The sequence below is a fragment of the Cnephaeus nilssonii genome (assembly GCF_951640355.1).
Source record: "Cnephaeus nilssonii genome assembly, chromosome: 7".
NCBI lineage: Eukaryota > Metazoa > Chordata > Mammalia > Chiroptera > Vespertilionidae > Cnephaeus > Cnephaeus nilssonii.
In genome coordinates, this window is record NC_137078.1 from 49,769,198 (window position 1) to 49,783,461 (window position 14,264).

Genomic DNA, 14,264 nt, shown 5'->3' on the forward strand with positions numbered 1-14,264 from the left:
ACCTCTCGGGCCTCGCCCAGGACCGCAGCCGCTCCCCGGCAGCCTGGGGCTGACGGATCTAGCGGGAGGCGCTCCCTTTGCGAAAAGTTTTCTCATTGAGATAAAGAAGGAACATTTGAGCAGCACAAAAGCGTATGAGTTGCAACTAGATTTGAAGCCGAGGCGATGAGAAAGGCAAAAGTATGTTGCTCATAGTCTTGCGCTTTCATCTCGTCCTAGACAACGTTTAAGCCCTCAGAGCGGCCAGATTCAGCCTCAGTGTGTGGCTGCGGGTTTGCGAAGAGAGGGGATGGTCTTCAGAACACCTTAGTTTTGATTAGGATTGGAGGGTGTGTCTGTTTAAATAGCTTCTTTAGAGTGTAAATTCTTACTTTGCTACTTCGTGTATGAAGGAGAATTTGGTAAGAAACTTTTAAGCAATACTTTTATTTCTCCTTTCCCCCCTTTTAAGAAACAAAACAAACTTCTGAACCATAAGTAATAAAAGAATACTTGGAGTCTGTTTTCTGAAGGCCTTTAACAAAAGTATGTGATGTCGCTTCAATTATTAATATTCTTATCTCCTTTCCCGGTCTAACAGTCTGGGACCGAGCAAAGACTGCAAATCTACTTTTTCCTCAATTACATTTTTCTCCCATAAAAGCCGAGGGTCCCTAGAGCATTTTCCTATCACCATTGTTTTCTTTTTTGCTCAGCTCTCCCGCGTTAATATTAGCCACTCCACCCCCCACCCCGCGGGTCCTCTCTGGAAAATCTTGCTTCAATTTTCCGGGGAGGAGGAGGGGAATTGAAAGCTTGAGGTGGACCGACTTCTCAAAAAGCTACCTTGCACCTGGGGACCAGAGAGACTTGAGTTTTTCATCAAGGGCAAAACTGAATATTTTTGAAAAAATCCACATCATGCATTTCCGTAAGACAGCATCGGTCACGAGACGACTCTTCGGAATGGAGAGTTGTGCAGAACGTCGGCTCTGTCAGGCCGCGTAAGGAGCAGGATTGAAAGTGGAATTAAAAATAAAGACCCAGCTCGGAGGAGACTTGGTTGCCGTTTTTTATTGGTTAGGGTCTGCCAAATGAATCTGGGGTGCTGTTTGGCTACTTTCGGGGACAATGAATCGCGGGTCATTTGGAGATTCGGAGCGCGCTGGAGCCGTTTGGGGAAGTGGGGCGGGGGCGCGGACGTTTATGCGGTCTTTCCACCCACCCTCGCCTAATCAGGCGGCTCTCAATCAGGTTTTCAGAATACTAATCTTGATCTAAGAGCTCCTATCAGTGCATAAGTGGAGGAAATGATTCATTTTTAGAGGCTTCTGGGCTTGGGAAGGAAGAATAATCGTCAGACATAAAAAAAGAAGACCTAAAAGCTGGTCCGGCGGCCGCCTTACTCCCGGCGCCGGGCGGGACGCGGACCTCTCCGCCTGGTAACTGCGCGCATCCTGCCCGGCCCTTCCGTAGGCCTCTGGCCGGTGAGTCTATTTCTGCTTCCCGGGCGCTGTGTAGGCCTTCGGTGGGGGTCTGGGGAGGAGGGGTGTGCAGGTATTTGCTTTGAATGTCAAGGCTGAGCGTCCCGCGCGGGTTCTGGGCCCAGCGACCTCCAGGCCACTTGACAGGGGCGAGCACAGAGAGGGGTTTCTCCTGCCCCGTGGCCCGGCTCTCCGAGCCAGTGTCCTTCCTCTTCCCCACGCTCCTCCTCCGCTGGCTGGGACCACGGAAAAGTCCCACTGCTGCTTTGCAGAGTCTCTCTTCCTAGGTCGGCACGTGTGCTAAAAGTCAGGAGGATTCTCTCTGTCTTCGCAGTGAGGGTTTTCAGCCCAAACTCCAACGGAGAACAAATGTGGTCGAACGAGGACAGACCAAAAAAACCCCAAAAAAACATCATCTTAAGCGTCTAAAGGGGTGAGAGGAATCTGCCTGTTTGTGGCGGTTTTTTACATACTAACTGGAAATTTCTACATGTCCGCCTCTCCTTTAAGTGAAAATCGGAAATCTCAAGTCACACCGGGCGGGACAGCCAACACCTTGGGAAGCCAGGGTAAAGAAAGCCAGAGAGACTTGGGAGAGCCTCCTGTCCCGGACTGCGAGGCTCCCAGACCAGCTGGAGGCACTGGGTGTGTCTCCCCAAAGCCCGAGGGGGTCGGGAAGGGGGTCTAGGTTCCGTAGAGCCGAGGCCTTGATTGGAGGTCCGGGCTGGAGAGCAGGAACCCCGCCCTGACCCCCACAGCTTCCACTCACCTCCAAGAGCCACCTAATTGGGCGGCGAGCAGCTGCGAAATTTGTAATCGCCTCATAAGCCTTCCACCTCGGTAATTCTTATCAAAAGGCATAAAACTGATGTTTTCACACTCGGCTGGCGCCGCAGGAGCCGTTTATAAACACCCTTCATCAGTGGGCTGAAATTAAGCCTGCATTGACAGAGGTCTCTGCAACTCGATATTTAAAAGCAATAGATCCGAATTAGCAAATTATTACTTTACCTAGGGAAAGTCCCCACCAACTTGACTATTGAGCCCTTTGCCTCTGAGCTCCTTGCGGCGAGTAACCACAGGTTTGAGGGAACTGAGCCTGGAGTTTCCTCGGTACTCCAGCCGCCTCCGGAATGTCGCTTCCTGACCTGCTCCCCGTCCTCCCAGCAGCGCTGGAGGACGCGCTTGGAGATCGGACGCGTGCAGACCTGGGCCTGTACAAAAACGCGGTCACGGGAGAGACGTGTCCAGGGTTCCCCGGCCAGCAGGCGCCAGCCTTTGGGGTCCTTCGCTTTCCCGGGTGGACGGCCCTCACTAACGCCCCTTCCCCCGCCCCAGGTATCCGAGCCAGGGGCCGTCGGAGGGTGGAGTTGGGGGAGACCTCTGCGCCGGTAAGAAGGCGCAGCTTCTGGCTGATTCTTGTGGCGCCTTCATTACCCATAAAAGTAAAAAAAAAAATCTCTAAGCCCAGCGCGCTCTGAAACTGCGGTCACAAGAGCTACAGGATTGGGAAGGGGATTCTTGGATCTTCGCCCACCCCGTCTAACCATTATTAATATGGACGGGAAAGTGACTCAAGGAGATAGCTTCCAAAGTTTTTTTTTGCACAAACTTGCGCAACTCAGCCGCCGCATCACCCCTCAGTGGTCCAGGAGCCGGAAATTCGCTCACCTTGGGACTTACCGGTCCCAGGCTCTTTCTCAGACCGTGTCACCCAGTTTCCAGGGAAAGGGATGCGCGCTTTATTCACGCCAGTGGAGGTTGCCCAGACAAAGGTGGCGAGGGTTCCTTCTGGACCCACTGCCTCGCCCCCACTGCGCACCAAGGCCTCGGCTGGACGGGCTTCCCGGCGAGGCCAGCGTGCGGGGCACGGGACAGCGGGGACGCACTGGCTCGCAGACCCGCAGACCTGGACTTGGATATCTGCTCCAACCCGGTCCTCCGGACGTTTGTTTTGCTAACTGCAGTCAGATGCGCCACTGGGGCCAGTTGTCTCCAGCGGTTCCAGAGACCCAACAACCGAAAGCCAAGTTCTGCACTGGAGAAGGTTTGCAAGTTTGCACTGGACTCCTTGTTTCTTTTCAGCAGGAGCGCTCCCACCCGTCCTTCCCGCGTCCCCCCCCCCCCCCTTTTCCACCTCAGAGCCAGAGTACAGTCGCCTGGCCCTTTGAGGAAGGAGAGAGCAAGGGTTTCTTGCCGACCGGACGACAGGACGGGCGATAGGAGAGAATTAGGAGCCCTATGGGGGCTCCAGAGCCAGAAATTAGGCTAGGGGCAGTCTGCGACGCTCTTGGGCCAAATGCTACTGCGCAAAGCGCGGAAGTCCATTGCACCATTTACTCGTTGTGACATTTGCAAGCCGACAACCTTGCCTTAAGCACGCTTGCGGTTTGAAGCTGTTGGTTTTATAGGCATTTTATCTTTCAGAGTGAGCACACGACAGGACCAGGGGAAACCTGATTCGGACCCTTTTCTTCAGATCTCTACCCACACAACTCTGTAAAAACCAAACTACTAGGTGGGGAGCGGGCACACCCGAAAAGCTGAAAACAAAACCCCAACAGCTCTTTAACCTCCTTCTCCCCTGCCGGGACTTTTCCTCCCCGTCCTAGGCGTTAGGGGTGGGTTTAGCCTGGAGCTCACTAACCTAGAAAGAGCACTGTTAACCCAAACCCCGCAGGCTTCCCCTCCTTCAATCCCGTATTCCACAAGGATCCCTAAGAGTGAGTGGACTAAAACCCAGCCAGGGAGGCAAAAAAGCCAAGCTTGATCGTAGTGCAAAAACACGGGCGCCAGACCGTGTTCCTCGGGTGGAGTGGGGAGGGTGGTGTGATATGGAGCTAGCTGTGTGGGCCTCCTATTTGCAGGCTTCAACCCGGTTTTGGTAAGGGAACATCCAGCTCAGGTTGGCAGCCAGTGTGAGTGCCCAGTGCGCCCACAGAAGTCCAAGTTGTCCCGCCCCCAACCTCGGTGTCCACGTTTCTCCCCTGCAGTAGTACCACATCCAATTGTTGATCATCCGATGTATCTCGTAAAATGATGCTTTCTGTCTGCGGAATGATCTTGAGACATAACTTTGTAAAAGTCAAGTAACTTGGGCACTGAGCGCTGGTCCGGAGAGGCCAAGATTGCAGTTGGATCTCAGGTCAGGGCACACACATACAAGAGGAATCAACCAAGGAACGCATAAATAAACGGGACAACAAATCCATGTTTCTCTCTTTCCATCTCTCTGCCTTCCTCTCTCTCTCTAAAATCAATCAATAAAAACAGGTAACTAACTCCTTATCGGGATTTGTGCTACAGGAGCCTAGTTCTGGTCCTGGTGGCAGCATTTCATTTCCTTTCCTCCCCCTCTCTGCTGTTCTTCCCCCCCCCCCCCCATGCCCCCTTCCCTTCTTTCCTTCAGGGAAGCTCAGGGTCAAAGGTGTTATTACAGTAAGAGGACAGGATTTGAAATTAGTCAAACCTGTAGTGGGTTTTCAAGCAATTTACTAGTATTTAACAACTTAACACTTCAGATTTCTTTCATCCGTAAAATGGAGCTAATCGCACTAATGACGTTGAAATGTGTCCACACATCCGTATAGTAGGTCTCCATGAATGCAGTCTCCTTCAGCTCCTCCTGTGCCCTCCATTGTGGCCCTAGAGAGGTTAGGACCCCGGAAGAGGACAGGACTCCTCAGCACCGACCTTGAGGTTCCAGTTGGCCATTTCTAAAGCACACTAGGCTCTCAGGCCTGCAGCTGGGAGGGAGCCATGTCTCCCCTGGCATCTGGGCGCAAGCACCCAGGATGAGCAACTGTCTCTCCCCTTTCATCTTTGGGAGTAAATCTGGCACATTTTAATGCTTGGTCCCCTGACTTCGGTCCATTTGTGCATCTGAATATTGTGAAAGTGGCAGTAATCATAGCTGTTTGCTTATTACTTGTCAAACATCCTACTGGCGCTGACGTGCATAACCCTGCTTCGGTAACCTCCCTAAGGCCATGTTACCAGGCTGGGTCAGAATATGACTCTTTATTTTATAGGTCCGCCTTTTAACCATGCAGTGGGTTCAGAAACAGACACTTTCGACTAATAGATTCCTTTACCTCAACTCAAGATGGTTCTTTGCATAGCCCCGTTGGCCTGGGTTTCCACTCAGGCACAGGTGGTCCAGCTGCCAGCCTCTTGCCCATGCCGACTTCAGTCCCAGCTGTAGGCATCTGCTATCCGGAGGGAAAGAGCTCCCTCTTCCCACCTCCACTCTGGCTATTCAGACTTCAAAGCATGTAGAATGGTTTGGCATGTCAAATAAAACAGCCACGAAGAAGGAAAAGAAGGCAAGCCTTTAAACCAGTGATAAAATCTCTCTCCTTTTCTTTGCAAATTACAGAATCCATTGACCAATCATCAGCCAGTGAATCAAAGCCTGGATTGAACAAGTGACCACTGCTCCCCATATCTCTTCGGGTGCAAAGGTCTGCACTCATTCCTGGAACTTCCCTTTTGGCTGCGACAGAGTTTGGGTCACTGCCTGGAGTCCCAAGAAGCCACGGTGCCCCGCTGGAGTTGTGCACAGGTTATCTCCCTGCCCCCTCTATCAATACTACAGAAAATCTTTAGAATAGTTTATCTGACACAATCAAGTGAATAAAGTCAACCCCAACAGATCTTCCCGCAGCTGCAGTCTATGAACACCCTGCTGTTCTGACTCCTTGAAACCTAGTTCAGTGCCTGGCATCCGGAGATAGAGGAGAGCTTTTTGAATGGAAGAATGTGCTTTCAGGGTTTTGTGCCTTTCTGTGTTTGTGCTAGCTCCCTACTTTTGTACATTGGCATCTTCTTGCAGGAACCCAATCTTTTAATCCCTAGAAGAGCATGCCAAGGAAGGGCATAGAGATCGTGACAATTTAAATTGTGGAAGTTCCCCGGGCTCCACTTTTCATCTAGGGCAAGGGACTTGTAACCTCCAGTGGATCCTCAGATGCAATGGTTCATTCCCCTCGGGAGGGTTCTGCAAACCTCAGTGTTTGCAATTTAATCGGAAAGCCACTCTGGCTGTCCAAGAGACCTCACTTATAAAGGGGGAGGCTTTCAGGAATTGGAGTAGGAAGGTGTTGGACCCCAGTAGTCTGGGTAAGTCTCTGACTACACACGTGGAAATACTGTGTTTATTGTCTAGAGTCTAGACATACGTAAGTTGACAAGTTTTGGCCTGCCCCAGGGCAAGAAGGGGGGACAGTCAGGATGGGAGCCGAGGTCACAGGGAGCCAGATGTTGCTGCTTTCTGGCCTCACTGGCCTGAAAAGGGGATTCATCACTGTTCAGTCTGTAAAACGGTGGAAGAATAGGGAGGAGACTCACAGGTGGTAGATAAAGTCTTGAGCCTGACAGATCCTCACTTTTTGCCAGGTCATAATCTTGTGTCCTGGGTGCCTGGGTGGATCCACCCAGTCTCTACGCAGACCCAGTCCATCCCAAGCAGAAACAGATTTCAATCCAGAACAGTAGTGGTGGGACTCTGTGAGTAGGGTCTAAGAAAAGGGCTGGAAGAGGCCTCCCAGCCTGGGATGGCTGTGCCACACCTGTGGTGTAGAATTTACTCGGACACTAAGGGGGAAAATGCTAGGCTTTATCTTGAAGACTTGGGTCTCTTGGCAGATGCACTGGGAAGGGTTGCAAACTCAGCCACAGCTGCTGCAGGCATGCAAAGGTGGCAAAATTGTTTTAAAGGGTGTTTAATACCACCCATTTCCTCCTAATAGCCACTCCTTCCCCTGGAGTGACTCAGGGGTTTTTAAAAATGTGCCTTCGTATTGCATCATCTTTCAGGAATAACACCTTGACTGGGCTCAGGGCTTTATAGTTTGCATTTATTATTGTTTTTAGTTTCAAAGTCACCAGGGACCCCAGGCACCAGTCTCTTGTGAAGCTTTTAATACACACAATGCCCTTTAAAGGTTGCTTCCTCCCTCTCCTTTCAGAATACTTCTACTCTGCTTCAATCATTAATTTTAGTGATATTGTGGGGGAAACCTCTCACATTAAAAACTACTTGGATCAGTCCATGTAAAGTTTTCTTCTTTTAAAAAATATGTTTTTATTGCTTTTAGAGAGAGAAGAAGGGAGAGAAACATCAATGAGAGAGAAGCATCCATTGGCTGCCTCCCACAGGCCCCCTATTGGGGATCCAGCCTGCAACCACAACCTGGGCACTTGCCCTGACCATGGATTTGCCCTGAGCAGGAATCCAACCCTAGACCTCCTGATGCATGGAACCGCACTCAACCAACTGAGCCACACCAGCTGGGCTGTAAAGGTGTCTTTTAAAGGTAGGTGTGTGTGTGTGTGTGTGGGGGGGGGAAAGTTGGTAAACGGAGTCCTAATTCCTGATTCTTTATATTACCCCTCCCCCAAAAGAATGTGTACATATATGTAGCTACCCTTTAATAAGAAATACCATTTATTGTTTGGCATCGCCCAGATTTTAAATGCTGTCACCTATATTCCGCACAATCACCTGTGAGCTCAATATTATTCTATCCGATTCACAGATGGGCAACGTAACGCTCACAGACAAGGCCCAGGTTCTCACATCATAGCAGCGACGGAGTGTGGATGCAAACCCATCCCATGATCCTAACGACTGTGCTACATACTGTATATGAAAGGATATTTTGTGAGCCCTGCTGCAGGGTATGTTCCTCCCTGCCCTCCTCTCCCCCGCTGAAAGTCCCAGAGTGAGAATACTCTCAGGAGCTCAGGGAGGGGGCGGGGAGGGGGGTGGAGGGACCTGACCGCGCTGTTGGTTAAGGAGGGGTCAGACCCACTCACGGAGCCCGCGGGGAGGATGGGCTGGAGGGATGGGGAGCTGCCTGGGGAGGGAGGTGGATCGCGTGCTGGGCGAACACTTTCTCATCTCCCGCTGGCTATAAATATTGTTGCATTTCCTTGGTAACCCCAGGCCCTGCGCGGAGGCGGGCAGGCCGCCTCTGTGGCCTCCTGTGGGGGCTGAGACCCTTCCCCGCGGGGCGGCCTGGGCGGGCTCAGAGGGCGCCGGCCCTCGGAGGTCCAGGCGGTTTCAGGCCCGCTCTCAGCCCCGCTGGTCTAGGTCCCGCCCGCGGCAGCCCCGGGAAGGACCCGGCGCGCAGGGTGCACTCCTGCGAACGCCCGGAAACGTGCTGTGGTCCACAAACAGGCGGGAGACCCTGTGTGAACCCCCACATCACTGATCCAAACTCGGGAGGGAGAAGGCGGGAGGAGGGTGGCCAGCGCTCCCAGCGCCCCAACACCTCCCCCAGCCAGGCTCTGGGTCAGGCTGTGGCCCAGGTGGGTCTGACCACCGCCCTCCTCGCGCCCTGCTCCGTGGGCGACGCGGGGGAGGAGGCTGGGGGTTCAAATGCGAAATATTCGGCTTTTTGAGTCAGATCTACTTCTAGAGCTTAAAAGGTTCCTGTGCTGGGAAAGGGCGCGCCTGAAGGAGACCCAAGGCCCAAGCCCTTCTCCCCCTCCGCCATAGGTAGGTCATTCTGGCTCAACTGTTCCTGAGTCCCTGCGCGCACAGCCACACACCCGAGCCAACCACAGACCAGGCCACGGGCCAGGCCTGGCCAGGCTGGGCTGTTGGTGAGGTGGATGCCAGAGCAGGGGGTGAAGGCTGCGGGATGCCAGAGCAGGGGGTGAAGGCTGCGGGCGGGCGCGGGAGACGGGCAGACCGAGGCCCGTCCTGTGCGCAGTGCCTGCAGGCAGGCCAGCCCCGCAGGGCTAGGCGCTAAGGCATCTGGCCCCACTGCCACCCGGAGCTGGGGTGCAGCCTCGGCAAGGGCCGCTCCCGGAATCCCTGTTTCCTGACTTGGCCTCAGTTTCTGTGCCAGCCATAGTCCTTGGGCCCTCGGTTAACACTCTTGTGCAATGCTTGGGCAAATCCTTGTAACGGGCCAGGTACTTGTATCCAGCTCTTCTAAAAGCGTGTGTGTGTGTGTGTGTGTGTGTGTGTGTGTGTGTGTGTGTGTGTATGTGTGTGTGTGTGTGTGTGAGAGAGAGAGAGAGAGAGAGAGAGAGAGAGAGAGAGGATTTTTCTGAGCTGTTGAATGAGAATATTTTCAGTTTCAAATGATGCATAAATGTCTAAATCGAGGACTTATTTTCCTTTTATACGATTAGTTCTTTTTAACGTGCATAACATTATATTTTTAATTCTGGCCTTATAAAGTTTTAAGAACAATGTCTACGAGAAAGCCAAAAGGAAAATATTTGGATGCCAACCTTGATCTGGAAAAATATCAGTAGCATTTCTTATTTGACAAGGAAGTGCATTTGTTTCTTTTTTCTTTTTCTTTTTTCTTCAACTGGTAAGGGCATCATTTTTAATGTATATCCCAAATTTATTGTTTCTGTTTGGTACTTTGGTCATTTGTAGCGCATATGCTTCTGATATTGTTCCTGTGTTAAGCACACACTATTGTGTTAGCAAGACTTTACACCATCTGTTTGAGAACATCCTTACCAGTGCTATTTGATGCCCAGTTGAACTTTAGCCAAACTTTTTCATTTTATAATGTTCTCTCAGTACTGAGCATATATAATATACTTTAATGAAATTATGCTTTTATAGTTGCTGACAGACATCAGAAACACATTTGCTCAGGTCAAGCAGATTAGCTAAATGTTGGATAGAAGGGACATTATTAAAATAGTAAATATGTTTAAAAAAGAAAAATATTTGGAAACAAAACAATTAAATTAAAATCAAATAACTACTCAAATAAACAACTGTTACAAACAGACCTCCCCCCGCCCCCCCCCCACACACACATACACAAGAAATTGAATGTGGCTATTGGGAGCTAATGTATAGTTCTGATGATTTATGTATTTCTTCATTATATATATTAAATTTAGAAATTTATATTTTTGACATTATTCCCAAGGGTGTAAAAACTGGTTATAAAAATAATAAAGTAGAATAACATTTTAATATGACTGTAGCAAATATATTTTTAATGTAACACATACAGATTAACTTAATCATTGAGCCTAACTGAAGGTTGTTTTTTTTTTTAAATCTTGTGGCCACTCAGAAAGGTTTTCCACTATATTATCAAAAGCAGGCAATGTTTCCTACTTCTGAGCTCTTTAGAAATAGAGCTGTTTATGACAATTCAAAAAAAATCAAGTATCTATATTTGCTGTCTAAGTATATATATCTAATAGTGGCATGACTATAGATTGGAATTGGTTTGAAAAGTGAGTACTGGCTCTATATTTTCAAACATATTTTCTAGAACACAACACTCCTGTTGATGTATTGACCTAGTTTGTTTATATTCAATGTGTATACCCTAGTGTAAAGCCTTCAAATAATAATTTTGCATAATATTTTAGTTATAAGTCCAGAAATATAAACCTTGACACTTGGGTTAATAACCTTCTGACATTCATTCCTGGAAATCAATATTCTTCAATTGACAAAGAAGTTTCCTTTGAATGAGTTCTGCCAAAAGCAGGTTGTCACATTCTTTCAGTTTTTCCATGGACAGGCAGACTGCTTTTATTGCAGATGCTGTGACTAAAGCTGTGCTTCCTGTTAGATAACTACTTAGGGGTGTATAGTCTCTTTCTCTTTGGGAAAACAAATCTTTGTTTTGGTGTTAATTTCTAAATAAAACATATCCATGGTAATGTGGGTAGCTGATTATTTATTCAAGACAATTGGAATGTAGTACCTTGTTACTGTGAGATAAATCTGGTTATAGAAAGGAAGCCAGTCTCATAACATTTTCTGCCTACATATACCTCTAAGATATTATTTATCAAGATTTACATTTTCCTCAAACTGTTCACTTAGATGTGCTGAAATGTAACCTATAAATTTCTCTTTAATAACTGATGTTATAAGAAACCAAACTTGATGAATCTTCACATGTCTGGTTCCAATTAATCTGCTTAGACTATTTGGTGGATAAAATAACAAACCTGATTTAGTCAATCTGGAGTTCTGCACCAATTTTCAATGTGCTTCTTTAAGGTCTAATGCCTTTTCCTACACATGTCTAGTTCATAGTTATACTCATGTAAAATCTGGGATTTGAAGAATACGTAACTAGATGCGTTTTCTTAAAAAAAAACAACAGTTTGCAGTTATGTCAGTCTAAAAGGGAGAATGTCTCAAAATGAGTGTCAATAATCACTGAAAGAAGACTATATACATCTTTGTGAGTTCAATTCATCAAGCACCTACAATGTTCCAGGTGCTGAGGATACAAAAAAGAAAAAGACATGGGTGGTCCTTGCTCTCAGAAAATTCCCAATTCCTGGCAAAAATACAAGTAGCTCATCCCTGCAATTCTATAGATTTTGTTCTACTCCTTGGGCTTTGAATGGGTAAAGTAGCAGATGAATTCACCACAATACTTTCTATATGTTTTAAAAAATTTAAAAGCTGTCATTTCTATGGCACAAAAGTGAACTACCCCAGAAGGCAATATGACTTTTTCAGTTGTGGGAAGGGGACAGCATTAACATGATGTTTTTGAAATATCTCCTCAATTATGTTGAGTCTTGAATCAGAATTGCTCCCTTGGTCTGTTGTAGAATCCGTTGAAAGAGTAGTGGTGAGGTACTGTAATAGAGCTGGGAAATCTTTTTAGGTTTATTTAATTCTAAAATCTGAAACTAATCTTTTCCTCTCGCCTTCTGCCTCTCTCCTAATTTTATACTTTTCTGACCGAAAACTTGTATAGGTGATTGGAAGAGAGGAGGATTCTACCAAGGCTATCATTTAAGACAATGGATGACTGAAGTCAGTTATCTGCTATTTCCCAACATATTATTTGCTAGCTTTGGGAATTAATCATCCCCAAACGACACAGCTGAGTTTATTTTTCATACAAACAAATTGAGGATTGTTTAGCAGACTCTTTTTAAAAAGTTGAATGTTTTTGTTTATGGAAAGTTTTGTTGGGAATTTAGAGTGAAAAAAAATGTAGATGTAAAATTTCTTTAGCACTATCCAAAATTACAACCAAGTTAAATTTAATTACTGTTTCTAATACTTTTAGAGGTTAAAGTATACTTTTCTTCTTTTATATATACATTGATGAAAATTATCAGGAGAGAAAGGAGCAATCATTTGATTGGATTAATCGAATGCCTTTTACCCTGGAGGAAAGATTGCATTTTAATTTCTTCTGTTTAATCATGATTTTGGGAGTAAGTCTGTATTATTTGTTCCTTTAGAGGATATTACATCTCGTTTTGCCTCACCATAATCACAGATCAGTTTATGTGCAATTAATTGATTCCTACTGGCTGTTGTCACACATTTCATTTTTGATACTCCCCATGTTCCTTAACCCCTTGCTTTGTAGCAAGGCAGAATGTTGAAATGAAAGCTTTTACAGTTAGAGACTACTGACCTGCATTTCAGTTTCAGCCCCTTTGATTTTTACCTGCATGATGATCTTGGGGAAATCACATACATTTCTGAGCCCCCAGTTTCTCCATTTTTTTGGGGGGGGGAGATAAGGGTCATCAGATTAAGTTATAATTTAAAAAAATATGCCCTAGCTGGTTTGACTCAGTGACTAGAGCACCGGCCTAGGGACTGAAGGGTCCAAGATTCAATTCCAGTCAAGGGCATATGCCCAGATTGCAGGCTCAATCCTCAGTAGGGGGCGTGCAGGAGGCAGCCGATCAATGATTCTCTCTCATCATTGATGTTTCTATCTCTCTCTCCCTCTCCATTCCTTTCTGAAATCAATAAAAGTATATTTTTAAAAAATAATAAAATAAAATAAATCTTTCTAGCGTTTAATGGTAAATCGCTGTTTACAGAGTTTCAAGAGTTTTCCTCAAACCAACTTTGAAATCTTAGTTATGACAGTCCTTCAGAAGGAAATTTTTCTTCAGGTTGTATCCCTGTTTAAGAGTACCTCCATGTCATAGTTCATTGGCTGAAGTCAAGTTGAGGCTTAACTCTGGTGTCTATCCAGCAGAGCAGTTCCTTCTCCAAAGCTAGACATGATTATCTTAAGAGAAGTTAACTCTGACTTCAGCCCATGGTATGAATCCAAGTCTAACAGAATGAGAAATTCCCAATAGGCTTCCTGATCCTTCCACTTCAACCTTCAAAGCCAAGCTCAAATGCTGCCTTGTTCTTGAGCATTTTCATTCAAGCTGGAGGTTAGGTCGTATCATAGGCACAGCTGAATGTGATTCTCCTAATGCTATAGCTCTGGCATCTTATTTTCAGTAATTCAGTCTGAGAGTTTGGTGTTAAATAAACCACACTAATGATGCAGATGAGGCAGTGCTAGAAACTAGTAACATGATCTAATAGGTCATTTGTTAATAAGCTCAACATATTCTACTTTATTACAAGAAGACTTATCACCCATCACGAGTATGACTATTTTTTCCTTCTGGTAGTCATAAGGAATTGGGGCTGGAATGGTCATTCTCTCTATTCAGGTCTCCTTATTAGGTATTTGCAGGGCAGTGACCTAAAGTCAAGGATGAAGACTGTGGGCATGGCAGAGGTGAAAGGAAACTGTAGCCTTCATCTGACGTGTGATGATATTTTACTTTCCCAAAAGATGTCTTTTAAAAAAATTATCCAACATATTTCCTGATATTAATTATGGTGGTAAAAACATTGGCATGGCATTTTTTTTTTAGATGGTTGACATCTCAATAGCAGCTGGGCAGAACAGAAATTTTGTCATCATGTATGGCTGGGATCTGAAACCCATTTGACAATGGCAAGGAATTACTTCCATTCTCTGCAAGGTATAGATTATTTTCATATATATTAAC